The 25,659-nt window shown below is 49.0% G+C and overlaps 1 protein-coding gene across 3 annotated transcripts in view; it reads left to right on the top strand.

Moving 5' to 3' along the window:
* The first annotated feature begins 1,162 nt into the window (after positions 1-1,162).
* The window catches only part of TBL1X (transducin beta like 1 X-linked), a 271,015-nt gene continuing 246,518 nt past the window's right edge, over positions 1,163-25,659 (top strand). For 2 of the 3 annotated variants that reach the window (XM_079910408.1, XM_079910415.1), the window contains exons 1-2: positions 1,163-1,308; positions 4,326-4,485. The gene's annotated coding sequence lies outside the window, so the exon portion shown is untranslated. Of the gene's footprint in view, positions 1,309-4,196; positions 4,486-25,659 lie in introns of those variants that run through there. The other variant, XM_079910404.1, reaches the window with a different exon arrangement.

Consider the following 25,659-nt stretch of genomic DNA (forward strand, 5'->3'; position numbering starts at 1 on the left):
TTAGATGTTATGATTTTTGTTTAAACAGTCTTTGTATTGGGCTTCCCTGGTGGCGCAGTGGTTGAGAATCCTCCTGCCAATGCAGGGGACACGGGTTCGAGCCCTGGTCCGGGAAGGTCCCACATGCCGTGGAGCAACTGGGCCCGTGAGCCACAAATACTGAGCCTGCGCGTCTGGAGCCTTTGCTCCGCAACAAGAGAGGCCGCGACAGTGAGAGGCCCGCGCACCGAGATGAAGAGTGGCCCCCGCTTGCCGCAACTAGAGAAAGCCCTCGCACAGAAACGAAGACCCAACACAGACAAAAATAAATAAATAAATAATTTTTTTTCAAAAAAATAGTCTTTGGGGGCTTCTCTGGTGGCGCAGTGGTTGAGAGTCTGCCTGCCGATGCAGGGGACGCGGGTACGCGCCCCGGTCCGGGAAGATCCCACATGCCGCGGAGCGGCTTGGGCCCGTGAGCCATGGCCGCTGAGCCTGCGCGTCCGGAGCCTGTGCTGGGCAACGGGAGAGGCCACAACAGTGAGAGGCCCGCCTACCGCAAAAAAAAAAAAAAAGTCTTTGTATTATTTTTTTGTAAATGTATTTATTTATTTATTTTTGGCAGCATTCGGTCTTCGTTGCTGCATGTGGGCTTTCGCTAGTTGCGGTGCGCGGGGGCTACTCTTTGTTGCGGTGCGCGGGCTTCTCATTGTGGTGGCTTCTCTTGTTGTGGAGCATGGGCTCTAGGCATGTGGGCTTCAGTAGCTGTGGCACACGGGCTCAGTAGTTGTGGCGCCCGGGCTTAGCTGCTCCGCGGCATGTGGGCTCTTCCCGTACCAGGGCTCGAACCCATGTCCCCTGCGTTGGGGACCACTGCACCGTGAGGGAAGTCCCTAGTCTTTGTATTATTATGGCTTCCTATGTTCTCTGCTAATCCAAGTGACAAGCTATGATTACATTTCCTTTCTTGTTGGGCTCTGAATATTTTCTGGAATTAAAACCTGTCGCATGCCATTGCTTAGTTTTCTAGGGATGTATGCCAGTTTTTCCTACGTGCTTTGCACTGTCCACTGATGACTCCCCCAAATGCTCAGACACGTTAGTAACCTAACTGTCCTCGTTTTCCCCATGCAGAGACCACCCCTTCTCCCGCCTGCTCTGCAACGCACTGATTTGATCTGGAAACCAGCACACGGCTTGTGCTCAAACACCCCAGCCTCTCGCCTGCACTGGCTCTCGCCTCCTGGTCTCCTTGTGTTCCCCGTTCTCGGTTTACTACTTCGTGTTTCAGAAACACATTCTCCAGGAGCTTCCAAAGAGAGTGTGCAGGTGAGGTGCGTACCGTGGCTGTCTTTGCAGTAGGCGGAACCTGCTCCCTCGACCCCCTGGTTCTACCTGAGGGAGAGCCCCCTGGTTCTACCTGCATTGGAAACGTCCTCAGAATGTTCTCTGTTTTCCTTCTGCTCCTACTGCCCTAAGGATCCTACTGCCCTTGGACTCTTGTTCAGCCTCATCAGAGATGACTTGTTTTCCTCCGCAGAACCTTTTCACCCCTAGAAATAGAACAGGTGTCCCAAAGTCAGTGGTCTAATAGCTGCAATTTAAAAGGTGAAAAAGAAAGATGTGACGTTAATTTTAAGAATATATTTTATTTATCCAGTATATCAAAAATGTAATGGTTTCAACCTGTAATCAATATAAAAATGATCAGTGAGAGGTTTCAGCTTGGGGAAGTCTTTGAAATCAGGTGTGTATAGCACACTCACAGCCCACTTGATTAGGACCTGATAGGTCCAGTCAGCCCGGTGCTCAAGTATTTGGGTGAATAAGAGGGTCTTTGTGGATACAAAGCTGGCCAGCCGTCCTGGTAGGTGGCCGTCTCACAACAGGTCATGTCACTGCCCCAGGGCTTCTCTAGCCTCTGCCACGGGGCCCGACATTCGAGATGTGTTCTTGGAGTCCTGGAGGATTGTTCAGGTTTGCAACGTTTTCTGTGAAAGAGCCAACAATTCCTGGAAGAAGTGACTCTTCGGGCCTTACTGGGTAACAGGCATAAGGGAAACTGGGTATACGGCCAGCAGAGGGCCAGCCCCTGCCCAGTGGGTCTCAGGTTGGATGGCGGGCAGAAGGGCGGAGGGCAGGAGGAAGGAATACAGGACAGGGCTACTCTCCTTCCCCTTCTCTCTCTGTCTCCCTCTCTCTCTCTCCTCTTCCTCCCCCAGTCCCCATGACAGTCAAGACCCAGAGGTGCCCACCAGGGTGGCAAAAGATTCCACACTTGTATCTGTCATCTTCAAACTACAGACAAGAGCAAGCCTCCTACTTTGCTTGTCAAAAGTTTACATCATTTACATAGCGCTTATTCTCAGCCTGCCACTGTTCTAAACCCTTCTGCAAATATGCCCTCATTTAATCCTCATAACAGCCCTGTCCCCATTCTAAGGATGGGAATGCCGAGGCCCAGAGAGGGTCAGTGTATGGTTGAGGTGTGTCCCCAGGCAGTGGCTCCGCACTCCAAGCTCTCAGCCACTGCTGGTGGCTCCCCGTCTCCATGGGGTTCCTGCACACTTAGGCGGAGCGCAGGAAGTGTTTGGGTATTTCGCCATGAAATGGTCTGCTCTGGAAACAAAGCCTGTGGGCTTTGAACTGAATTTTGCAGAATGGGTTTAAATCCAGAGCCCAGGCGGCACTCCGAGCAAGGGCTGAGTTCCACGTGCTCCCTGGGGTTTCCATGCTGACCCTTTCCGGTTTCACCGAGTCTGGTCCCCTCATCCACCCTCACTGCCGGAGAGAGCCAGCTAGAGACAGAGGGCATCGCTCACCGGCTAGTAGTACCTTTGAATATGAAACTCCCACTTAAGCACATTCCAGCCGGGTTAGGCTCCCTGCTGTTTCCAACGAAGACCCTTTACTCTACCTTTTCCTTTCTGCCTTAGTCAACTTTCCGACTTCCAGAGTTTTCAACATGTTGGTGAGCCTCAAATCCCCTGTATGTGTCCTGCTAGGAACCAGCAAGCTCATAATTAATAAGATCTAATAAATTTGGGCTCCAATACTTTGCATTATGTGATGGTTTTGACAGAAGCTGGGCCAGAGTGAGCCTCCACTCTGTGAAGAAAAGGTTGGCTAATCACTGTAATCGAGTAAACATTGCAGGGACTGGATTCATCTGTTTTTCAGATCATGGAGCTATGATGCTTGTTTACGCCTGTGTAACAGCCACATGCTATTTCATACATGTAGTAATAATAGCTGGTCTTTTGTTTTCAGGACCATTGGTCTAGCTATCACGTCCTTGGGTAATGCAAGCATCCTGCCTTTTATTTTATTTTTTTGTTTGGCTTTGTTGTTACATCTGTGTTTGCCCAGTCGTGGTTTCCCCTGAGGCTCTTGCAGTCACACGGACCTGGGAATGTATAATTGTGATCTCGCCTCTTAAAATCCTACGCGTCTTGCACTCCAGCAGTTCTGAGCTATTGGAGCTCTTACTTCAGAAGCAACCCTAGGTGGAGAGACTGCTAAAAGAGAAAAAAGGTTTTCTGAATCAACAAGCAAAACCTTGCTGTAAATTTCCTAAAGATAGCATCGACAGGATACATAAATATTCCAAACTCGGAAGCAGAGACTTGTGAGATAAAGCCTCCAGTTTTGGGAGACAGTGAAGGGTCAGGGATCTATATTCTAGTCTGAGGAAAAGAAGTGGAAATTGCAAATCTGTACATGAGCTGTGAGGAGCTCGTATGCTGGTGGCAACGCAATTACCTTTGAATTAATCGTCAGGAAAATGAATGAATACAGGAATGTGGCTTTTGAGGTTTAATATGATTTTTCAGTAATAACTACGTAGGAAAATTAACTAATTCAGGACAAGTGTCTTCAAAAGTCTATTAAAATATAGCTCCGGTAAATTAAATGGTACCATCTGCTCGTGCTTCTCTCTTTAACACAACTAATAAATTGTTTTTCATGCATGTAATAAATATTAGATAACTCGAAATTGGGTTTTCCCTTATTGTGGTGTGATATTTTTAGCATGTGACCTTGGATATTCCAGAAATATTCCTGGGCTCTACCATGGTAATTAGTACTTAATTTCACTGCGATCGTTTTCCCCATGCTCCCGAAAAAGTGCACGCTAATTATGAATCATCCTCATTTGTTCGTCAAGGCAAGCCCTCCAAGGACATCCTTAAGATGACAATTTATTAACATAAACCAGGCTATTCTATGTTCTTAAAATAATAAAGCCCTTCAAATATTTTACGTTCGGAACTTACCTGTGAATTTATGGCAACCTCCCAAATAATCAGACTCACTGTCATTTGGTTCCTGACCCATCCTTTCAGAATGAGCACAGGCGCTGCCATCGGGAACCGCAAAGTGCGTGGGATGAACGTCTCCCAGCAAGAGATGGAAGCGCTCATGTCTGTTTGCTCCCTGCCCTGCACCCAGATGGCTGAGACATAACCCGCCTCGGCACCCGGCACACAGCGAGGCCTGGCAAAGGTGGGCAGCAAAGCCTTGGCTGGAAGCCCCTCCCCCCAACCCAGAGGGTAAGTCCCTTGGGGTGGGATCCATCTCCCTCCACTCCTTTCGCTGGAGCATCCCAGCACCTGGGACAGGAGCTGCCCTCAGGGTCGGCTGCGTGGATGTAAATACCTGTTTGCAGGATTGGCGCCTACATTCTGCACCCCAGTACCTTTGCCCACGAGACTGCTTCTCCCACCCTTCCTCCTGTTCCCCGGCAATGTTAGCATGAAGGTGCTTTCTCAGCAGTGCCAGAGTTGCCCTCCACCTGGGCTAATTTAGAGCTCCCGCCGGCAGTGGGAGGGGGCTGGGAGTGGTCCCCTGGGGCTCGAATTCTGGTGGCCACGGCACTAGACGTTCCTCACAACTTGATTGTGAAGTATTAGTGTGCCCATGCTTCAGGTGCAGGAAATAAGGCATACTGAGGTTTGAGGGACTCGCTGAGAACCCTGACCTCTCAAGTGCCACGTGGGCCTCTGAGCCCCGGTCTCCAGCATCCCTCTGCTTCCGCCGTGAGGCCAGGCCAACAAGCTTGAGTGTTTAGTTCACAGGAGAGGGAGACCCAGGAAGAGTGTGCCAGAGACACCTGTGCAACCACATTCTGTACCATCCACAGAAATAGGGGCGGGATGCTATATTCGTTTCCTAGGGCTGACATAGCTGGTACCACAGACCGGGTGACTTGAAACAACAGAAATCGATTCTTCCCCAGCTCGTGAGGCCGGAAGTCTGAAATCAAGGTGTCGTGGCAGAGCTGTGCCCGCTGAGGGCCTTGGGGGAAATCCATTTCCTGCCTTTCTCTTGGCTTCGGGTGCTGCTGGCAATCCTTGGTGTCGCTCGGCTTGGGGACGCATCCGTCCAATCTCTGTCATCACATGGGCTTCTGCCTGGGTGTCCTCATGTCCTCGTCCCTCCGTGCACGTCTGTCTCTGTGTGTCATCGTCTCTCCTCCCAAGGGCATCCGTCATACTGCGTCAGTGCCCTCCTTGATCCAGTAGGGCCTCCTGCTAACTAATGATGTCTGCAAAGACCCGATTTCCAGCTAAGAGGACATTCGTGAGAACCAGAGCTTGGAACTGCCACATGTCTGTTGGCGGTGGGGGGAGGCACAATTCAACCCCTAACACGCGAGCTGCGATGCCGCTTGTTTTCTGCTCACCTCGCTGGAGGCGTGCAGCGAGGGGAAACCACAGCTGGTGGAGAATGTGTTGCTGCTCAAGGCTGGCCCTACACCTGAAGGCAGCAGCAGTTTTGGGTAGATCCTCACAATATAAAGGTCACCCGCGGGCTCTGGGGTCTCATGCTGCTAAATGTCTCCCAATGCTCAGGACGGCCTCCACCGCAGAGCATGACCCCACCCATGACGTCAGTAGGGCTGAGTCTGGCAAACCCTGCCTCCATCCTGGAAGGGATCAAGTGAGACGTTCAGGCATCTCTCTGTGGGAGATACATGGGGTCCAGCTTGAGGAGCCCTGCCCCAGGCCATGCCCTGCGCTGTGTGAAACGCTCTTCAAATTGTCCAGTTCAGGAAACCCTGTTTCCTACCCAGGTGGACCCTGTCATGCTGATTTTTTTTTCAGTCCATTAGCAAAGGACTAATACAAGAGCAGGCGAGTTTTGAAGATGGAGGGAAAAGGTGTCGGAAGGTTCTGGAATGTGAGAGGCTGCCTGCTTGGACAGAGCAGAGGCAGCAGAGAACACATGGTTTTAAGCTGGGGGGAAGCAGGACATGGTGCTGTCAGCCCCAGGGAGAGGCCAGGCTCCCAGAAGGGAGTGGAGGACAGCTAGGGAGTAAGTGTATGCCTCACAGCTTGGCAAGGGAGAGTGGACCACAGTCCTGCGTCAGCCAGCCGCTAGGAGAACGGGTAACCTACAGTCGACTCTGGAGAGCTTGGCGTCTTGGGTTACGTCTCATAAAGAAGTCAGGACCGGGCAAGTCAGAGGCGACGCTTGCTCCATTGAACCGTTTGCAGTTCTGAGCTGTCTGTCTGTTTGATGCATACCCTGCTTCTCTCGGTGGATGTGAAGCTCCTGCAGTATTCTCCTGCTGTCTTTAACTTTCCAACCCCCCTTCTTCTTACATTTTATATTTGCTTAGCTATCTTATTTATTTGCTTCAGATGTTTGGTTGTATGATACTAAATGTCAGCAGAGCGTTCTTACACACCCAGGCTGGCTTCCAACACTGCGTTTTGTTAAGTGATTTGCTTGGAACAAGAAACATTTTTCTATGAAATTAATGTCCTAAAATGGTGGGCTGTCCCAGGCCACACAACAAAAGCCTCCCATAGATACACTCTCCCTGAGGACCTAGCAATAGTCGTATGGGACCTGGTGTTTTCCTGGGGAAATACCTTTGGTGGGTGATCCAACCTGGAATTGCAGATCGACCTGTACCACGATTCCGTATCAGGTGAGATGGACGGCCAGGGAGGAAGGCTCCTTCAGGAAGCAGGCATAGCTCCGTCTCCTAGCACAGGGCTTGCACATCAGCCAGGAGCTGCAGGAATGGGGGGTTTGAATGGTCCAAAAACTGGGGCAGGGGGTTCGCATGATGAGTCAGCTTGGGAGACGGAACCTGTAGGAGGAGGACGAGCTTGCGTAGAGCGCGAGGAGGAGTGTGGTAGGCAGAATAAAGGCCCCCAAAGATGTTCCTATGCTAATCCTCAATGCCTGTGAATCTGACCTCACGTGGCAAAAGGGAGGTGAATAAATCACAGATCTGGAGATGGGCCGCTTATCCTGGATTATCCGCGCAGGCCCAGTAGATCCCAAGGGTCCTTGTGAGAGGAAGGTGAGAAAGTCAGGGGCAGAAAAGGAGATGTACGGATGCAAGCAGAGGTCAGCCAGGATGTGAAGATGTTACACAACTGGCCTGGAAGATAGAAAGGGGGGCCAGGAGCCTAGGAAAGCAGGCGGCCTCCAGAGCCTGGAAGAGGCAGAAAAACAGAGTCCCCTGAGAGCCTGAAGAAGGACCCGGCCCTGCCAGCAGCCCATGCACTGTGAGAACGGAAATGTGTGTTGCTTTAACGCACTTTCAGCTTGTGATAATTAGTTACAGCGGCCATGTGGGGAAGGAACACGGCGGGGGTAGGGGGTGGGGCGGGGGTTGATGACCAGCAATGAGGGAAGTAAGGAATGCAGACGGAGAAGGACTGGAGGCTACTCCTCCCTTCACGCCACCACCTCTGTCCCCTGGCCACCGTGCTGAGGCAGAGAACTCAGGCGGGCGTAGCCTCCGAGGACGGACTGGGCTCACTCCTCCCTCGGGCCTGCCCTGGGAAACCCTGTCTCCCGGTAGCTTTCATCACCAAGGCCCTCATGACCCAACACTGTTCTCATCCCTCATTATTTGTCTTTTAAATGTGATAAGACATACGTAACATACAATTTGCCATTTTAACTATGCTTAACATCAATTCCATGGCATCAAGGGCATTCACGTTGTCGTACAAACATTACCGATATCCATCTTGAGAACTTGCTCTTTTTTTGTAATCGTATAAGTCATCCTTTTCCCCTCGCGGTACAGTTTTAGATCTTTTTTATTTATTTCCTTTTTTTTTTTTAATTTTAAAAAATGTTTTGGCTGCACCACACTGCAGGTAGGATCTTAGTTCCCTGACCAGGGATCAAACCCGCAGCCCCTGCATGGGAAGCGCAGAGTCTTAACCGCTGGACCACCAGGGAGGTCCCAAAGTATAGTTGATGTACAAGATCTCCAGAACTTTTTCATCTTCTCACACTGAGACTCTGTAACAATGGAACAATACCTCTCCACTACCTCCTCTTCCAGCCCCGCCCTGGTAACCTCACATCTATTTTCTGTCTCTAGGAATCTGCCCATTGTGGATATTTCATGTAAGAGGAGTCACACAGTATTTGTCTTTTTGTGTTGTCCACCTTATTTCAGCCAGTGTAATACTTCTAAAGTCCATTTGTGTTGAAGAGCGAATCAGAAGTTCTTTCCTCTTTTTAGGCTGAATAATATTCCATCACACGGATAGGCCCCCTTTTGTTCATCCGCTCATCTACTGATGGACAGCTGGGCTGCTCGTACCCCTCGGCTGTTGTGAATAATGCTGCAGTTAACGCTGGTATACAGTATCTGTTTGGGTTCCTGCTTTCATTTCTTCAGGGTTTATACCTAGAGGTTGAATGATTGGGTCCTATGGTAGCTCCACATTTAACTTTTTTAGGCACCAGCTGTTTCCCACAGCAGCTGCACGATTTTACGTTCCCATCAACAGTGTGCTGGGAGGTTCCCATTTCTCCGCGTCCTGGCCAACACTTGCTGGTTTCTGTTTGTTTTCATTACAGCCATCCTAGTAGTCACGCAGAACACTCATGCTTGATAGAAAAACTCAGTTGAGTACCTAAACTGTCCCTCGGGGAGCAGGGGAACTGGGTGAGGAGGAACCACGAGAAGCCTTCAGGAACGAAATCTTCAGCACTCAGAAAAGAAAGGAGAGAGGAAGGAAGTTCCTTGAGAGTCCCACGAGGGTGGCCCCTCATGGGTAAGAGACACACAGGCAGGAATCGTAAGACAGGCACCAGGCGTGCATTACCTTCCGCCTGACCAGACGTGGGGGCCTGGCCCTAATCCCTTCATCAGCATCTTTTTTTTTCTTTTAATATTTATCTATTTATTTGGTTGCACCGAGTCTTAGTTGCAGCAGGTGGGCTCCTTAGTTGCAGCTCACCAGCTCCTTAGCTGTGGCATGCAAACTCTTAGTTGCGACATGCATGTGGGATCTAGTTCCCCAACCAGGGATCGAACCCGCCGGGCCCCCTGCATTGGGAGCTTGGAGTCTCAACCACTGTGCCACCAGTGAAGTCCGCCTTAGTCAGCATCTCGAATACCCATACAAGGACACGCAGCTGTGGACCTCTTCTGCTTTACAATGATCCAGCAGAGCAAGAGACCTCAGAGGGAAAGGAGCCATTGTCTGCTCTACCGACATGACTATTTGATGAGCCCTCATCTCCGAGCATCACGGTAGGCCGTAATTTGACCCGCAACACTAGCCCTACGAACCTGATCAATTTGTGGCTGGAGAGTTGGAGAGGGTGGAGGTGTGGGATCGCTAGGCCATCACACACCTCTTAAGACAACTAACTGCTCTTCTGGCAGCATGTTTTCTGAAACAACGTCCAAGATAAAAAGATGGGTGTATGATACCGCATGGCGTGTGCGAATCAGACATGTCTGCCAGTTATGTGGACCAGTGAGGACATCTGCCTAGCGGCCTTTTTTCCTTTGTTACCATAATAGACAGAAGCAATTTTATGTCTTTAAGACATACTAATAGCAAAAAATCTATGCGACTTGGGTGTTTTCACAGTTAATTGTGTGCGTGTGCGTGTGTGGTAAAAAACATGACATAAAATTAACCATATTACCCATTTTTAACTGTAAAGTTCAATGATGTTAAGTATATTCACATTTTTGGGAAACAGATCTTCAGAACTTCTTCATCTTGCAAAACTTAAACAACTCCCCATTTCTACTTTCTGCTTCTGTGAATTTGAGTACTTTCCACACCTCAGAGAAGTGGAATCTTATAGTATTTGCCTTTTTGTGAATGGCTTATGTCAGTTAGCATAATGGCGTCAAGGTTTGGGGGGGGTTAATATTTATTTATTTATTTGGCTGCGTTGGGTCTTAGTTGCGGCGCACAGGATCTTCGTTGTGGCACACGGGCTTCTCTCTAGTTGTGGCGCTCTAGAGCCCAAGCACCGCAACTGCTGAGCCCGCACACGAGTTTAGTTGCCCCGCGGCATGTGGGATCTTAGTTCCCTGACCAAGGTTCGAACCCGCGTCCCCTGCATTGGAAGGCGGATTCTTAACCACTGGACAACCAGGGAAGTCCCTGGTCTCAAGGTTTATCCATGTTGGAGCATGTGACAGGATTTCCTTCTCTCTTAAGGCTAAATCATGTGATAGGATTTCCTTCTCTTTTAAGGCTGAATCATATTCCATTGTGTATACATATATTGTGTGTATAGACCACATTTTGTTTACCCATTGATAGGCATTTGGGTTACTTCCACCTCTTGGCTATTGTGAATAATTTTGCTATGAATGTGGGTGTGTGAATATCTCTTCAAGACCGTGCTTTCAGTTCCTTTGAAGATCTATCTATCTATATCTCTGGATGTGGGATTCCTGGATCATCACAGAGTTAGCATCTTTTTGGACTACAAAACAACAAAATTAACAGTGCAAAGACCAGTTGGCAAACTGTATTTGTACACCAGGGGCGAGCTCATAAGAGGGAAACTTTCTTGCTCCCTTTATGCCTTATTTACAGTTTATTATGAGAGCTTTCTTATTCCACTTGTTATGGAAGAATATATATAGAAACATACAAAAACCTTAAGTGTGCAGTTTAATGAATTTTCTTAAACTGAACACACTTGTGCAACCCACATTCATGTCAAGAAAGAGGACATTACCATACCTGAGAAGCTCCGTTCCCCTCATGACCTCCCCAAGAGTCAACTCTGTTCTGATCGCTCAACCTAAATAAGCATTGTTGATACTCAGAACATCATAGGGGAATAAAGAGAAGAGAGGAGAGGAGAGGAGAAGAGAAGAGAATGGAAGGGAAGAGAAGAGAAGAGAAGAGAAGAGAAGAGAAGAGAAGGGAAGGGAAGGGAGGGGAGAGTAGGGGAGGGGAGGGGAGGGGAGAAAGGAAGGGAGAGAAGGAAGGAAGGAAGGGAGGAAGGAGGGAAAGAAAGAAGGAAGGAAGGAAGGAAGCTGAGTGTGAAGGGCCCTTCCCTTGAGCTGTGTGACTTTAGGCAATTCAGTTAACAGCTAAGCCTCAGCTTTCAACCTTCTACAGTGGCGATTCTCCTAAATCCCAGCCATCGACCAGCTCAGCACTGTCATGAGGGCCATAACCAGGTTATCCAATTTTATTACAACTTAGAGAAAGCAACGTTCTGTTGGGGTTTGATGTGATAGAACTTCTGGGTCCATCCTCTCCTCTTTGGGATGGAGATTCTAGAAGAGCACTTGTCAGTCAGTCATGTCCACTCTCAAGTTTATTTGGGATTTTGCAGTGAGAGACAGGAAGCTGAAGGACAGATAGGATCTGAGAGTTCTACTTCCGGTCCGGAGGGAACAACCTCAAGCCAACAGGAAACATGAAGACTGAGTGATTCAATGCCAAGTGAAATGAACGTCAGCTCTGCCACTAGCGATTCCTTATTAGTCCAGGTGGCTCTTAATTTTCATGTCTGTACCTAGCACAACTTCTGAAATCCTCATTGAGAGGTGTGGAATCATTCCCCCACCTTTAGGTGTGTGTGAAATAGGACAGTTCTCATGCAAGGCTATGTAAATCCTGGATTATCTGGGTGGGGCCAATGTAATGACAGGAGTCCTTAAACGTGGAAGGGGAAGGCAGAAAAATTCAAATCAGAGAAGATTTGACTATGGAAGAATGGTGAGAGAGTTGCAGTGTTGCTGGATTTGCAGACAAAAGCCTTTGACCTCCGGATAGAACTTGGCTCCGGGTTGAGGGAGACACATGGAGCTGAGCCAGTCCTAGCTCAGCAGAGCTCAGCAAGGGCAAAGTTGAAGCACAGCCTGCATGCGTTGTGAGCAAGAAATAAAGGATTGCTGCGGTTGCAGCAGACAAAGCTCGTACATGCAGTACACCAGAGGATGCAGTCTGCAGGGACCAGCCTCCAGTGCACACCACGTGGCAGAGCAGGGCTGCGAATGGATCTGGGGACCAGTGGGGGAGAACCACCACGGCAGAGCATGGTGGAAGAAACCTAGAGTTACTTTCATGAGGGACTCTGGGCAGGAGACTTCAAGCCATGTGGAGGAGGCCAACAGAGCAGGCTGAATGAGAAGGGGATGAAGTGCAGGGAGGACTCTGCCCAGGACGGCATCACACTAACCCTGGGATTCGTCTCCCAGCCTGGCTTTGCACTGGATTCATGTTCCTGTCCTATGAGGAAAGGGGCAACCACCAAGGACTGCATGAGACACTCTGGGGTTCAAGTAGTGGTGATGTGGTCCCTTCCCAGCACAGGGTCACACATACAAAGCCACCCCTGCTTTGACTTGTGAGGGCTTGTAGTACACTGAGGGCAATGACCAAGGCAGAGGAGAAGACGGTGGTGCCCTGCCTGGCACTGTGGTGACCCAGGAAGCTTGTCCTTGACAAGGCTGACGTTTCTGAACCCCCTGTACATTCCTGAATGTCAGGGACCCACCTCTCTGTAGATTCCAGTGGTGGGCACTGTCATGAGTATGTACCGGTAAGTGTTTCCAGCTGTGTGGGTGCCCCACCCAGCTCACCAAGAGATGTGAAGGAGACAGGAAGTACATGGGAGGAGGAGAGGATAATCCTGGCCTTTGCCGGTCGAGGTCACGTACCTGTCACCTTGTTGAATTCTCTACATGGTTTATGCTGGATCGAAACAAGAAACAGATTTTCTTATTTTTCTTTGTGGCAATCTGACCTCATCTTTACTCATCGTTTAAGATGAAATCTTGCTGAGGAATTTGACCTTCTAATATTTCAAATTAGAATCCTACACAGGAGAGGTAGAGGGTCTTAAACAGGATGACCTAGGTTAGCAGTCAGGGTAACAGAAGGCTTTGCGGGGGAAGCAAGACCGAAGGTGAGATCTAGTGGCCTGACCCAGGCAGAGGGGACAGAGGGCATTCTGGGGAGGGAGAAATGGGTACCTACAATTCCTGAGAGGGGATGGAGAAAGGTCCCCTTTCCCAGAGGAAAAATGACTGGTGATGCCACTCTGTCATGCCACGCCTCCACTGTACCCACCAAGAAATGATGGGGAAAGTAAGCGCTGTGCTTAGAATCCAGGAATTGTCCTGAAACTGGTGGCACATTGTGGCTTTGAAAATGAGCGCAGCCCAGATCCTGCCCCCAGTGAAGTCTACTTAATTCGTTGCTGTGGGGCGTGGCCTGGGCTGTGGAATTTTTTTTTTTTTTTGCGGTACGCGGGCCTCTCACTGTTGTGGCCTCTCCTGTTGCAGAGCACAGGCTCCAGACGCGCAGACTCAGCGGCCATGGCTCACGGGCCCAGCCACTCCGTGGCATGTGGGATCTTCCCGGACCAGGGCATGAACCCGTGTTCTCTGCATCGGCAGGTGGACTCTCAACCACTGCGCCACCAGGGAAGCCCTGGGCTGTGGAATTTTTAAAGGCTCTTCTAGTGTTTTCACTGTGCAGCCAGTATTGAGAATTGCTGATCTAAAGCAATGGTTCCCCAACTTCAGCATTCACCGGGGCAACCCGGAGGTTTGTTAAAAGACAAGAGTCCTTCGCCCTACCCCTAGAACTCTCAATTCAGGAGGTTTGGAGAGGGGCTGGATCGTTTGTAACTCTCGTAATTTGCCAGGTGTTGCTGATGCTGCTGGTCCCAGGACCACACTTTGAGAACCACTAAAGGGAGAAAAAAACTGAACTTAGGTGCTGGGAGTGGGGGACCAGGGTAGGTCTACGAGTGAATAAAAGATGCTAATTTCAGGAAATTTTCAGCATTGGACCAGGTTGGGAAGAATTCAACATGGCCCAGTGCGTGGGCATCCCTAGACTATACAGAGCCTGACAACTGAAAGTCAGTTTTGCCAGAAGTCCAGGTAAGGTAGAGGAGATCCATCTGCAGGAGGCAGGACCCACTCCTGCACTGTATTCCAGTCCCTGGAGGCAAGAGCCAAGCTTGCCCATGAGAGCCAAGGACACAGAGAACCCAACATGGATCCCTCTTGGGGTGTATGAACAGGGGCTGTAGAAGGGGATGTGGGACCTCAGGAAGAGGGAGAGGCAGAGATGTTGGATCCCAGCTGGCAAGCAGATATTGAAGGAGCCTGGAAATTCAAGTGGAGAAGCCCAAGCCCCACCCACTGAGACTGACTGAGGGCTCAGCAGTCAGCATGCGTAACCCACCTCTCCCTCCCCTTCTAGTCTAGCTGGCCCCTTTTATGTTTATATAATAACACTTCTGGAGGAGGGGGGCAGAGGGGGCCACATGGAGGTGAAGGTGGCATGGGGTGATGGGAAGGAGGAAAGCTCTGAAGAAAGCACGGTAGGCAGATTCTCAGGGGGCCCCATGGTTCCCATCCCCCACGTGCATGCCTTGTATAATCGCCTCCCCTTGAGTGTGCGTGGGACCTGTGAACATGACGAGATGCAACTCCTGTGATTAGGCGACTAATCAGTTGACTGTGAGTCACTCAAAAGGGAAGACTACCCTGGGTGGGCCTGACCTAATCAGGGGAGATTTATGAACTGTGGGCCTGGCTTAATCACGCGAGCTTTACAAAAGCAGAGAGACTCTCCTGGGGGTCTCAAACACGAAACAAACAGCAACTTGTGAGCTGCCTATGGAAAAGGGTGGTCTCTAGGAGCTGAGGGCCTCAGTCCTACAACCATGAGGGACTGAATTAGCCAAAAACCAGTGGGTCTGGGAGAGAACCCTGAGCTTCAGATGAAAAGGCAGCCCGAGCCAACACTCTGATTGCAGCCTAGTGAGACCCTGAGCAGAGGACCTAGTTATGCCATGTCCAGATTCCTGATCCAGGGAACGGAGAGGACAAGTGTGCGCTGTTTGAAGTCTCTAAATTTGGGGTCACTGGTAATGCAGCAGTAAAAGAATCCACTAGGGAACATATATACACCCTCAGTCAGGCACCATTTAATACTTTTTTTTTTTTTTTTACTGGCTACGATGAAAACAAAATGAGTTGCATTCCCTTTGTCATTTATTCACTTGACTTCAATGAAGAGAGGGTTGGTCATGGAGAAATCAGCCGGATTCCCTGCAGAAGGCTTGCTACTATCACTTTCCAGGGTGACTGGCGGGGCTGTTTTCTTCAAGTTTTTGTTTTTTTGGCTGCGTTGGGTCTTAGTTACAGCACGTGGGATCTTTTGTTGTGGCACGTGGGCTCAGTAGTTGCAGCGGGAGGGCTTAGTTGCGCCGCGGCATGTGGGATCTTAGTTCACCGACTGGGGATCGAACTCGAGTCCCCTGCGCTGGAAGGTGGATTCTTAACCACTGGACCACCAGGGAAGTCCCTGGGGGGCTGTTATAGTCTAACCCTTTCTAAGCTCTTCACTTACCTGAATCTCAACTCGCAGGCTTCTGGCAGGTCCCCTCTACTCCCCAGGAGAGGCAGGGTCCCTGTCCAGGGACCCCCGACCCACTCTGCAGGGCCTTGTGAAAGCATTCCCTCTCAACTAGTGTGGGGTTGGCTTACGTGCTTCCTTATGCTTCCCGCTTTTCCGGGCAAGAATCACGACTTCAGCTTTTCCTGAGCACTTAACCAAAGGCACACTTGCAGCCTGCCAAATGCTGATGAAACACATGAGCTAGTAATAATATCCCAATGGCAAGTTTCTGCAGCGTAGCGGCTCTCAAAGTGCGCTTCTCAGACCAGCGTCAGCCTCTGCTGGGAACTTGTTCGAAAGGCAGATTCTTGGGTTTCCCCCAGACCTGCTGAGTCAAAACCCCCAGGACTGGGGCCCAGCCACCTGGGTTTGGTAAGTCCTCCCAGAAGTTCTGCTGCACTTTGAGTATCACTGCTCTGGCCTGATGTTTTGTATTTTTCAGGTCATCGGTCCCTTAATAATTCCCGGTTCTCTTTCCCCCGATTTTGTGGTAGTTATTTTATTTTGGATTTTGAGCTGAAGTTCTCCAAATCTTGTAATTCATATTGTGTCTGATCACATTGTTCCTAATTGTTGGAGACGCATATTTCAGTGGAATCATCATAGCTTCAGTTTCTTGAGCGGTGACTGTGTACTAATCGTAGACCTGAATGCAGAAAGCTTCCTCTCAAATCAGCCTCAGAAGAAGAGGTAGCCTTGGCCCCGACTTTCAGAGGCAGAATCCGGAGCAGAGCGCTGTAAATAATGCATGCGCCGCATCCCACAGCCAGCACCGACTCGAAATTCAAAGCCACGGTGTCTCGCTCCAAAATCGGTGCTTGTAACCCCAGACTAAACAGTTTCAGAACCTTAGACTCTGACTTTTAAAGGGCACCAACTGTTTATTGCATCCAAATATTTTGCCACCAGAAGCAGCTTGACATAGGTAAAGTGGAGTGCCACCAGGGGAGGTTGGAGGGCATCAGACGGAAGGTCCCTCCCTTCTCCTGGTGTTGCTTAATCACGCGCTGTGTTCATTCTGAAGCTTATTTGCCGAGCTATTCTTTTGTTCTGGGGATGACCAACGCCTTTTAAAGGTGTAAGGCCAACTGGCCCGAGGCAGGGGGACACAATCAGATTCACAGGTTGCATCAGACCGAAATTCTCCCGACCACCCAGTTCCAGGAACTGACCTGGAGACTTTGAACCCAGCCCAGCCTTCCCGCCTTTCGAGGGGCGGGACCAACAGTCCCCCAGGATACCCGAAAAGACCACCAAATAAGGAATACCCTGCACCCTCCCAGATTCACCACACCCCTTTCCCTTCTTCCCCTATAAAATCTTGCCCGACCCTCGCCCGGGTGCGACTTGTCTGGCCCCTTTCTGTGCGACTTGTCTGGCCCCTTTCTCTCGGACCAGTGAGCCTCGCCCGGGAGCGCTCCCTGATAAAGCTCACTTGAAGCTTTCCTCTGTTTCGCTGTGCCGTTTGTTAAGATCCGACCTTACAAAAGGAATAGAGCAGACTATGCCCAAAGCACTTCAAGGTCTTCCTTGTCGGTGTCGCTCTGGCACCCTGTGAAAACCACTTGGCCCTTCCACTCTGCTCCAAACTCCCTGCTCCCTCCAGCTGGTCCTGGAATCAGCTTCCACCACCTCTGCCTTCATACCGCTTTGTCCCCCTCTCACCTGGGACCCCTCCCCGGGGCTTCCAGCTGCCCCTTCCCCTCTGCATCTGGCCTCTGCAGCATTTCGGGCCACACCAACCATCTCTGTGACATTGGATGTGACACCACAATTATATCGGGGGGTCCTTAAGCAACCCCCCAGACAAAGGCTGGCAGTTCCCCCTCCTGCCTCCTGGCCCTCTTGGCCCTGCACTGGAAGGAGGTGTCCCGTGGTGCCTGAGCACCATGAAAACCGAGGGAAAAGGGATTCAATCTCCTGCCGCCATGTTGCTTCCTCCTCCGAGGTTCTCATGTCATGACACAGTCCTTTGGGGCCTTAAAACCTTTCCCTTTTCAGGACTCTCCTAGTAAAGTGGAGAAGTAACGTTATAAAACTTGGTCATATTTTGTTTGGGTTTTTCTATGGCGCTAACATATACATAACATAAATCTGAATCGTTTTTAAGCGCACAGTTCAGCGGCATTAAGCGCGTGTACAATATTGTGCGTCTATCCCTACCATCCACAGCCTGAACTTTTCCATCACCCCCAAGAGACACTCTGTTCCCATTAAACAACATCTCCATCCCTTTGTCCCCCAGTCCCTGGTGACGACAATTCTTTCTGTTTCTATGAACTTGCCTATGCTGGGTACCCCATATAAGTATATAAGTAGAATCATGAGATATTTGCTCTTTTGTGTCTGTGTCATATTATTTTTGGAAAAGGAAGAGAGTGATAGGTGTAGAGGTAGGGAGTGCGTAGTGATGAATGGAATTGGTCAACGGCCAGTGACAGAAATTCCTGTCGAAATTGAATAAAGCATAAGTCCTTGCGTGTTCGTTGTCTACTGCTCCGTAAAAAATTACCGCAAGTTCAGTGGCTTTAAGCGCACACATTTTGGGGATTCCCTGGCAGTCCAGTGGTTAGGACTCCACGCTTTCACTGCTGAGGGCGCAGGTTCAATCCCTGGTCACGGAACTAAGATCCTGCAAGCTGAGTGGTGCAGAAAAAAACAAAAAAACAAAAAAAACCCCACACACATTTCTATGCATCAGGAGTCCAGGCACAGCTTAGCCGGCTCCTCTGCTTGGGGGCTCACAGGGTCTGCAGTCCAGATGTCAGCTGGGCTGCGTTCTTATCTGGAGGTTCAACTGAGGCAGAGTCAGCTCCCAAGTTCCCTCAGGTTGTTAGAAGAATCCATTTCCTTGCAGCTGCAGGATGTAGGGCCCTTGATTCCTTGCCACACAGCAGCTGACTTCCTCAGTCCTGCAAGGTGGTCTCTAGAGCTTCTAGCTCCAACTTAATCAGAGGAGTGACCGCCACCCTACGTGCCATATTCTCTCGGTTAGAACTGAGTCACAAGTCCTGTCCACACTCCAGGGGATGGGACCCCCACAAAGGCATGAACACCAGGGGGCAGGACTCATGCGGGCTGCCTAGGGTCTGTGCAACACGCCTTCAGGGTGGGAGAACTGAGGGGAGAAATGTGCATGGAAAGCCAGCCAGGGGGACGTTTTGCTCCTTCTTGAGTTTGCATGAGGTTGCCCTGAATTTGGCCAGCAGACCTCAAAGATAGGTAGTCAGACCTTTCACCCCGAAAACGTGGGGCAGCCGGTCTTTTCTAAGAGCTTACAATTAAGACTGGAATTAAAAACACAATCAAGGGAAAGCTTACTTTTAAGTATTACTTAGTCATCTTCCTCCACCTGCAAGTTGCAGCCTCAGAATAACTTGGAGGAAAAAAAATCCCTGGTTATTTACATTTGCTCTCTATTTTTAACCGCCTTTCTGTTTTAAACATTTAATATCTTCCAAACCCCTATTGGAAGCCACTGAACCTGTAGCAAGATATCCTATTTATTTTTGTAGCTATTTTCATCTGCTTAGAGAACTTTTTGTTTTCATCTGAGCTCTTAGGGGAGGTGAAGCAGGTCAGCATGTCTGGCCCATTTGTCAACTGGCTGTGCTGCCTTCTTAATAAAACGGTGCTAAATTCAGAGCTACTTATCACGTGTCTCTTTTTATGTGGCTCAGTTTTTCCATTACTTGAAGTTCCCAAATGCTAATAAACCCTAATGTGCTATATTTGGTGGAATGAATGCATTATGCTTTTCAGAGTTGATGTTTTTACATAAATAGAACATGTTCTGCAAGAGAGAGGAAAAACCACCCTCGTAGGGCATACATCCATTTGATTTTTTCTTCCCCCTGTTGATCTGGAGCTGTTTAATCAGAGAAGGAGGGAGGGGGGAAAAGATAAACAAGGCAGAGGGAAAAATACACCTACAGATTCGGCCCACCTCTTCTGCCTTCTGTCTTCGGGCTGCAGGTTCCTTTTGTATCCGTCGATTTCACAATCACTAATCATACACTCTCAAATGGATCTAATGTAAAAGATGTGTCTGGAAGACAGAAAAATGACTCTCCAAGACTCCATAAGACAATACCTTTGTTGTTCTTCCAGCTGTAGTTAGAATAAACATTTTGCTATGGAGTCACTCGAAACTCATTAAAATCCCAACGATAGAAATCACCTCCAGTGAGAGAAATCAGAAGCGTTAGCAAACTTCCGTGGGAGTCATCGACTCTGAGTGGAACGAGGGCCCCTTGTAGACAGGAGCCGCGTCTCCATGTGGCTGCTGGTTGCTCAGGTGTACCCATAGGTAAAACACATGATGTTTTGCAAGTTATACTCAGAGGTTAAAGACAAAACTCCAACCTAACCTAGGGCTGGTGTAGTAGACACTGCAACAGAATGTGAAACCAGTGACTAAAAATCAACAAACATCATTCAGACCCACCATCGGGAATATTCTGTTTTACTCCCCTCCCCCTCCCCCTCGCCCTCACCGCACCCCACCTTCCTCTTCCTTCCTCTCCCCTCGAAATCTATCTTTGTTGCGTGATACTGTATTCTTTTTCAACCAGCTTCTGGCACAAAGATGGAGCATTTTAAGAGTTTAATGTCAGATTACTCACATTTCCCTCTTGAATGTTTTCTAATTCCATCCTTCCAAGGAGAGGAAGAAATACGAAATGTATCTCTCTACCTTGGTCTTGCCCTGCAGGCTGTTGTTGTCACCGTCTCTGACCGGTGTTTCTGGGAACAGTCAAACCAGTAGGTCAATGTAACTTGTAGTACGCAGCAAACAGAACCTGGCATTGCTTATCCTTTACCTGTTGAGCTATGCTGTTGTCATTTACGGCTTCTATTAAGGAAAGTATGCTTCTTCGCCTCCAGAAGCTCCAGCAGCAGCCAGTATCTGGACTTCATCCTGGGCGGCCGAGGGGCCAGTTCTCGTGGATTCTCAACCACGCACATGAATATGCGTCCTTGCAGCGGGTCTTACTGCACGTGCGTTTCTCTGAAATTAAAGTGCAGCCACATATCCGAGGAAGAGGCTTTTGTGTTTTTGCAGTCTAGTGGGAAAATAACTTCCGGCTACTTTTTCCAATTTTAAATTAATTTTATTTTGAAAAAAAAGGTTTAAATTTTAGGAACTTCCTTGGTACATTTTTTCTGTCTTTTTTTCTTTTTTTTGGCTAACATGAAATTCATATAACATGAAATTAGCCCTTTAAAGCAGACAGTTCAGTGGCATGTATAGTATATTCACAGCCTTCAAACTCACTCCTCGTTCCAGTCTGCCTTTGCTCTGGTCCCAGGCAGCCCTTAATCTGCTTTGTGTCTCTAATGATACACCTGTCCTGGGTGTTTCATATAAATGAAATCACGTCATATGTGACCTTTCCTCTCTGGCTTCTTTCACTCAGCATGCTTCTGAGATTCCTCTACATTGTAGCATGTGTCAGTAATTCATTAAATTCTTTTTTTTTTTTAAACCCCACATTTGTTTATTCATTTATTTTTGGCTGTGTCGGGTCTTCGCTTCTGTGTGACGGCTTTCTCTAGTTGTGGCAAGTGGGGGCCACTCTTCATCGCAGTGCGCGGGCCTCTCACTATCGCGGCCTCTCTTGTTGCGGAGCACAGGCTCCAGACGTGGAGGCTCAATATTTGTGGCTCACGGGCCTAGTTGCTCCGCGGCATGTGGGATCTTCCCAGACCAGGGCTCGAACCCGTGTCCCCTGCATTAGCAGGCAGATTCTCAACCACTGTGCCACCAGGGAAGCCCCTAAATTCATTTTTAAATGAAAATAATTTTAGATGAAAAAAATAATTTTGAACGCACTTTAGGTGTTCGTTTTTTGAGCACCTGCTGTGTGCAAGGCAGTAGACTGTAGTTAGCATGATGTAAACGTTGACCTTCTCCCCGAAATAAGCCTGCCCTGGTCACTGGAGCACCCCACCCCCATGCCACAGTCTCTGACATAAAACTATGCCAGGTGGGTTCCCAAATTAGCCAGATCCTGTGACTGAAAGCCTTTCATCTTTGGGGAGATTTATTCTCCTTCCCCTCCCACCTTTCTTTAGAGCAACGTCCATTTCCCCTGAAAGCACAGACTCATTTTAGACTTGTCATTAAAAAAAAAAAAAAAAAAAAAAGATATAGCATGCAAACAGTAAAAAAAGGGTGAAAAAAGAATTGTCATTTTAATTCATAGTGTGTCCATAAACAGGATGCAGAGGCCTGTGACTATCACAAAGAAGAGCCAGCCCTCAGGAGCGCTGCACGCTGGCAGGGGAGAAAGGACACCAAGGCAAGATGGAGACAGCAGCGTGAGCGATGGCCCGCAACCTGGTTTGTCCAGGTCGGGGAGGGGGAGGGAAGCGGGGAGGGGTGGCCCGCGAGGTAAAGGCCCCTCGAGGCCCTCTGATGTGAAATGGGCTTTGAAGGAACAGTCAGACTCTGTTGGAGGTGGGGGGGGGACATGGAGAGGGCAGGGTGAGGGCCTTGTGGCCAAAGGGGAGACTTGAGTCAAGACTTCGCTGCAGGAATAGGAGACAAGGCACAAATAAGCCATCTTGTTCAGAGTCAAGACTTATTTGGAAGTGAGCACGTGGTAGATGTCAAAACTGGCCCGCAAGAAAGAGAAGCAAAGGGACAGTAACCCCCTCTCCCTTCGCTTCCTCCAACCTCCCCACGGCCACCGTCTGATTCCCCGGCTGCTCCAGCTCAGGTGCGAATGACGACGACCACGAGGTCTTCCTGCACCCAAGGGCCGCAAGTTCTGCAGGTGCCTCTATGGTGCCAGATGAATTTCCCATCATGCCTCTCTTTCCATCCTTATGGCTCTCTCGACAAGTCTTGTGTGTGGAGACTTTGCTCTGCGTATCTGACTGCGCTCCTCTCTCCCCTCCTCCCCGTGGCAACCTCCTCTGCACTCTTCCAGACCCATCTCTCCACCCCCCAGGCAGAGCGGCTTCCTCCTTTATATCATCACCAAGTGTATCATACTCTTAGAATAACTGTTCAATCAAAAAAGACAGACTTTCTCTGTCTGGGTACACCTTGGGCATTGCCGATGATGCTGGGGCCTCACGGACGTTCCAACTTAGCTGGAAAAAAAAAAAAAAACCATAAAGGGAAGCCCTCCGTCGGGATCCAAGGCCCATATTGCAAGGTACCCCCGACTGGTAGAGCCCTTAAGTGCTCCAGATATTCAGAGGAGATAGAAAGAGCTGAGTGCAATTTGCAAAGCAGTCAGGGGGTGATGTCGGTAGAGAAGCGCAGGGAGGTCACGACGGAACAATCGAGAACAAAGACGCGCTGCAACGCAAGCTGGGGTAGACTGTGGGCACGGGCAACGTGCCCGAAAGAGTCCAGCGTGGGTGATGAGGTCCTGGGCGGGGGGTGAAATGAAGGGGCAGGTGGTAGACAGGCAGCAAGGGCAGGAGGAGCTGGAATGGACAGCCGGATTCCATTGCCTGGGGGTCTGTGGGGAGCAAGTCGTTGCAGATGGTTTCAAGGGTGGAGTTTGTATAACTGGGAGGAAATTGGAAATTCAAAAGTGGGGACAGCGTTTCCTTGTTGGGCGAAAGGCATGCTTGTGCCAGACCGTTACTGGGAGTGGATGGGTACAGCCCGAAGACCCTCAGGCCGAGTCACCCTCCTTCGGTGCTGGGAAAGGTGACAGTGATTTGTCACACACAGGCATTGTGGCCGCTGCTTGGCACGAAGCGTGACACCTGTCACATTTGTTTTTGGAATGCTTAGGCCTTGGGAGCTCCCAGAGATTGAACAGTGTGCATCACAGCACACCGCAGATGTTCCTGTTTCTATGAACAGCTAAATAATGCATGAGCCTCAACCAGACCATTTCTCACGGTGGAAACGGTGTCCTACTTCTAGCTCTTGTTCCACTAGTCCGGCCAAGTGAAAAACGTGTCCAGAGACCTGCTGCCCCGCCCCCCCAAACAGGATGTCCTCCTCTGGCCATGGCGCTGTGGTCAGAGACCCGCGCCCTGAAATCCACAGCCCTGCCCGCCCTCTCCAGCGCAAGGACCAGAAAGGATCTCTTCACTGTTCTTATTCTTGGGGATGGGTGGGGCGTGGCTAATTACTGGTAGACAGTGAGCATAAACCAGACCTTCCCAGAACCTCCCAGAAAACCAGCCTCCAAATTAAACCTGGTTAAAGGTGTGGGAGACGTAGACAGAAAGGTTCCATGTCAGGTAACAGGTTTAGGCTGCTTTGAGTTTTTTCAGGCCAGCACTGAAATCTACATTGTCTAATTTGCCAGCCTCAAGATTTTGGTGAACATAGTTTCCTCAATTACCTGAAATGGTGGAATGTTATGAAGTCACGAGAGACATGCTTTTTCATTTCATTTTAATATTTCTGCATTTCATTGAATGAAATTATAGGTAGCACAATTTCAAAAAGAAAGGAACAGAGAATTCCAAGTTTTTAGAATGCCCAGTAGGCAAAGTCTGAATTAAGAAATGAGATGGGGCTTCCCTGGTGGCGCAGTGGTTGAGAGTCCGCCTGCCGATGCAGGGGACGCGGGTTCGTGCCCTGCTCCAGGAAGATCCCACATGCCGCGGAGCGGCTGGGCCCGTGAGCCATGGCCGCTGAGCCTGCGCGTCCGCTCCACAACGGGAGAGGCCACAGCAGTGAGAGGCCCGCGTACCGCAAAAAAAAAAAAGAAATGAGGTGAATTCTTATGAGATAATGAACCTTCACACGCACGCACACAATCACTCATTTCTACCATGTATCACCCACGACTTTGTCTCCTACTAGAGTAGAAGCTTCTGGAAGGTAGGACTGTGTCTTAGTGCTTCATTTTTCCCCCATGGATCCATAAAATGCACTCAAGGTTTGTTTGAAGAGAATTACATTTATGTTACTAAAATGGTGTTTGTTTCAGTTTGTGTATTTTTTCTAGAGGACCCATTGAATTGCTATTTTAGGAACAGTTCCTTGCTTAAGAATTCACAATTGTATTAAGTAATTAAGTAAATTCCTAAATTACTTAATTCCTAGGAATTAAGTAATTCCTAAAAACATGCAGATTCAGTAAGAAGTAATAACTAATGCAACTTGAAAGGAAAGTTAGGTTGTGCTTTTCATACAAGTTACAGTTTTCAATGATTTGAGTACAAATGTATCCTGGCAGATTTCTTACCTGCTTTTTAAATTAATTTATCCAATTGTTGTTTCCTTTCTGAAGTATTTTATATACTTTATATCCAAATGCGTGCCTGTCATTTTTATGCAACCTGTGAAATTTGCACATAGGTTCTGGCAAAGGTGTTTTTTTCAAGCCAACTGAACTGACAGTTAAAAGATTATCTAAAGTGTTTAAACCTAAATGATTTTTTTTTTGAGGTTGTAACAGAAAGATCTCCTGAAGGAGAAAAAAAACCTTATCTTGTCCACCTGTATAGACTCTGACACAAATACATAATTTAGAGGAGATAAGTGGAAATGAGCGCATGCATATTTTTGAGCTAAATTAATTTTAACCGTAATAGCTGATGCAACTTTTGCAGCCGCCGGTGAAGAAAGTAGCAACGTGTTATTACTGCTGTTACTGTTACTGTCCCCTCCCTACTTACAAGGGAAAACCTTGGCACTCGGGGGGGGGGGGGGGGGGGGGGGGCACTGCAAGCCTTGCGCCATCACCTGGCTGCCTATCCACCAGCAGGTATCCAGCCTCCAGTCCCCGTGGTCTGGTATAAAATCTGGAACCTGGACCCTTCGTAAGCCGAACGATGCTTTATGGAGTGTGCTTAAGTAGAAACTAGTTCATGAGAACTCACTTCAGAATGAAGCCCTTGGAATCGACGTGGCCTAAACTAAACATCACCTTTGCGGGCAGAGGAATCTTGCTGTGGTTTGCGGGGTGGGAAGTGGGTGGTGTTGGAGGCCAGGACCTGCCTGGCGGAGGGCTCCTGGATCACAGAGCGTACTTCATCCCGCTAATTGTATAATATATGTATG

The sequence above is a fragment of the Stenella coeruleoalba genome, assembly GCF_951394435.1.
Source record: "Stenella coeruleoalba genome assembly, chromosome: X".
Taxonomy (NCBI): Eukaryota; Metazoa; Chordata; class Mammalia; order Artiodactyla; family Delphinidae; genus Stenella; species Stenella coeruleoalba.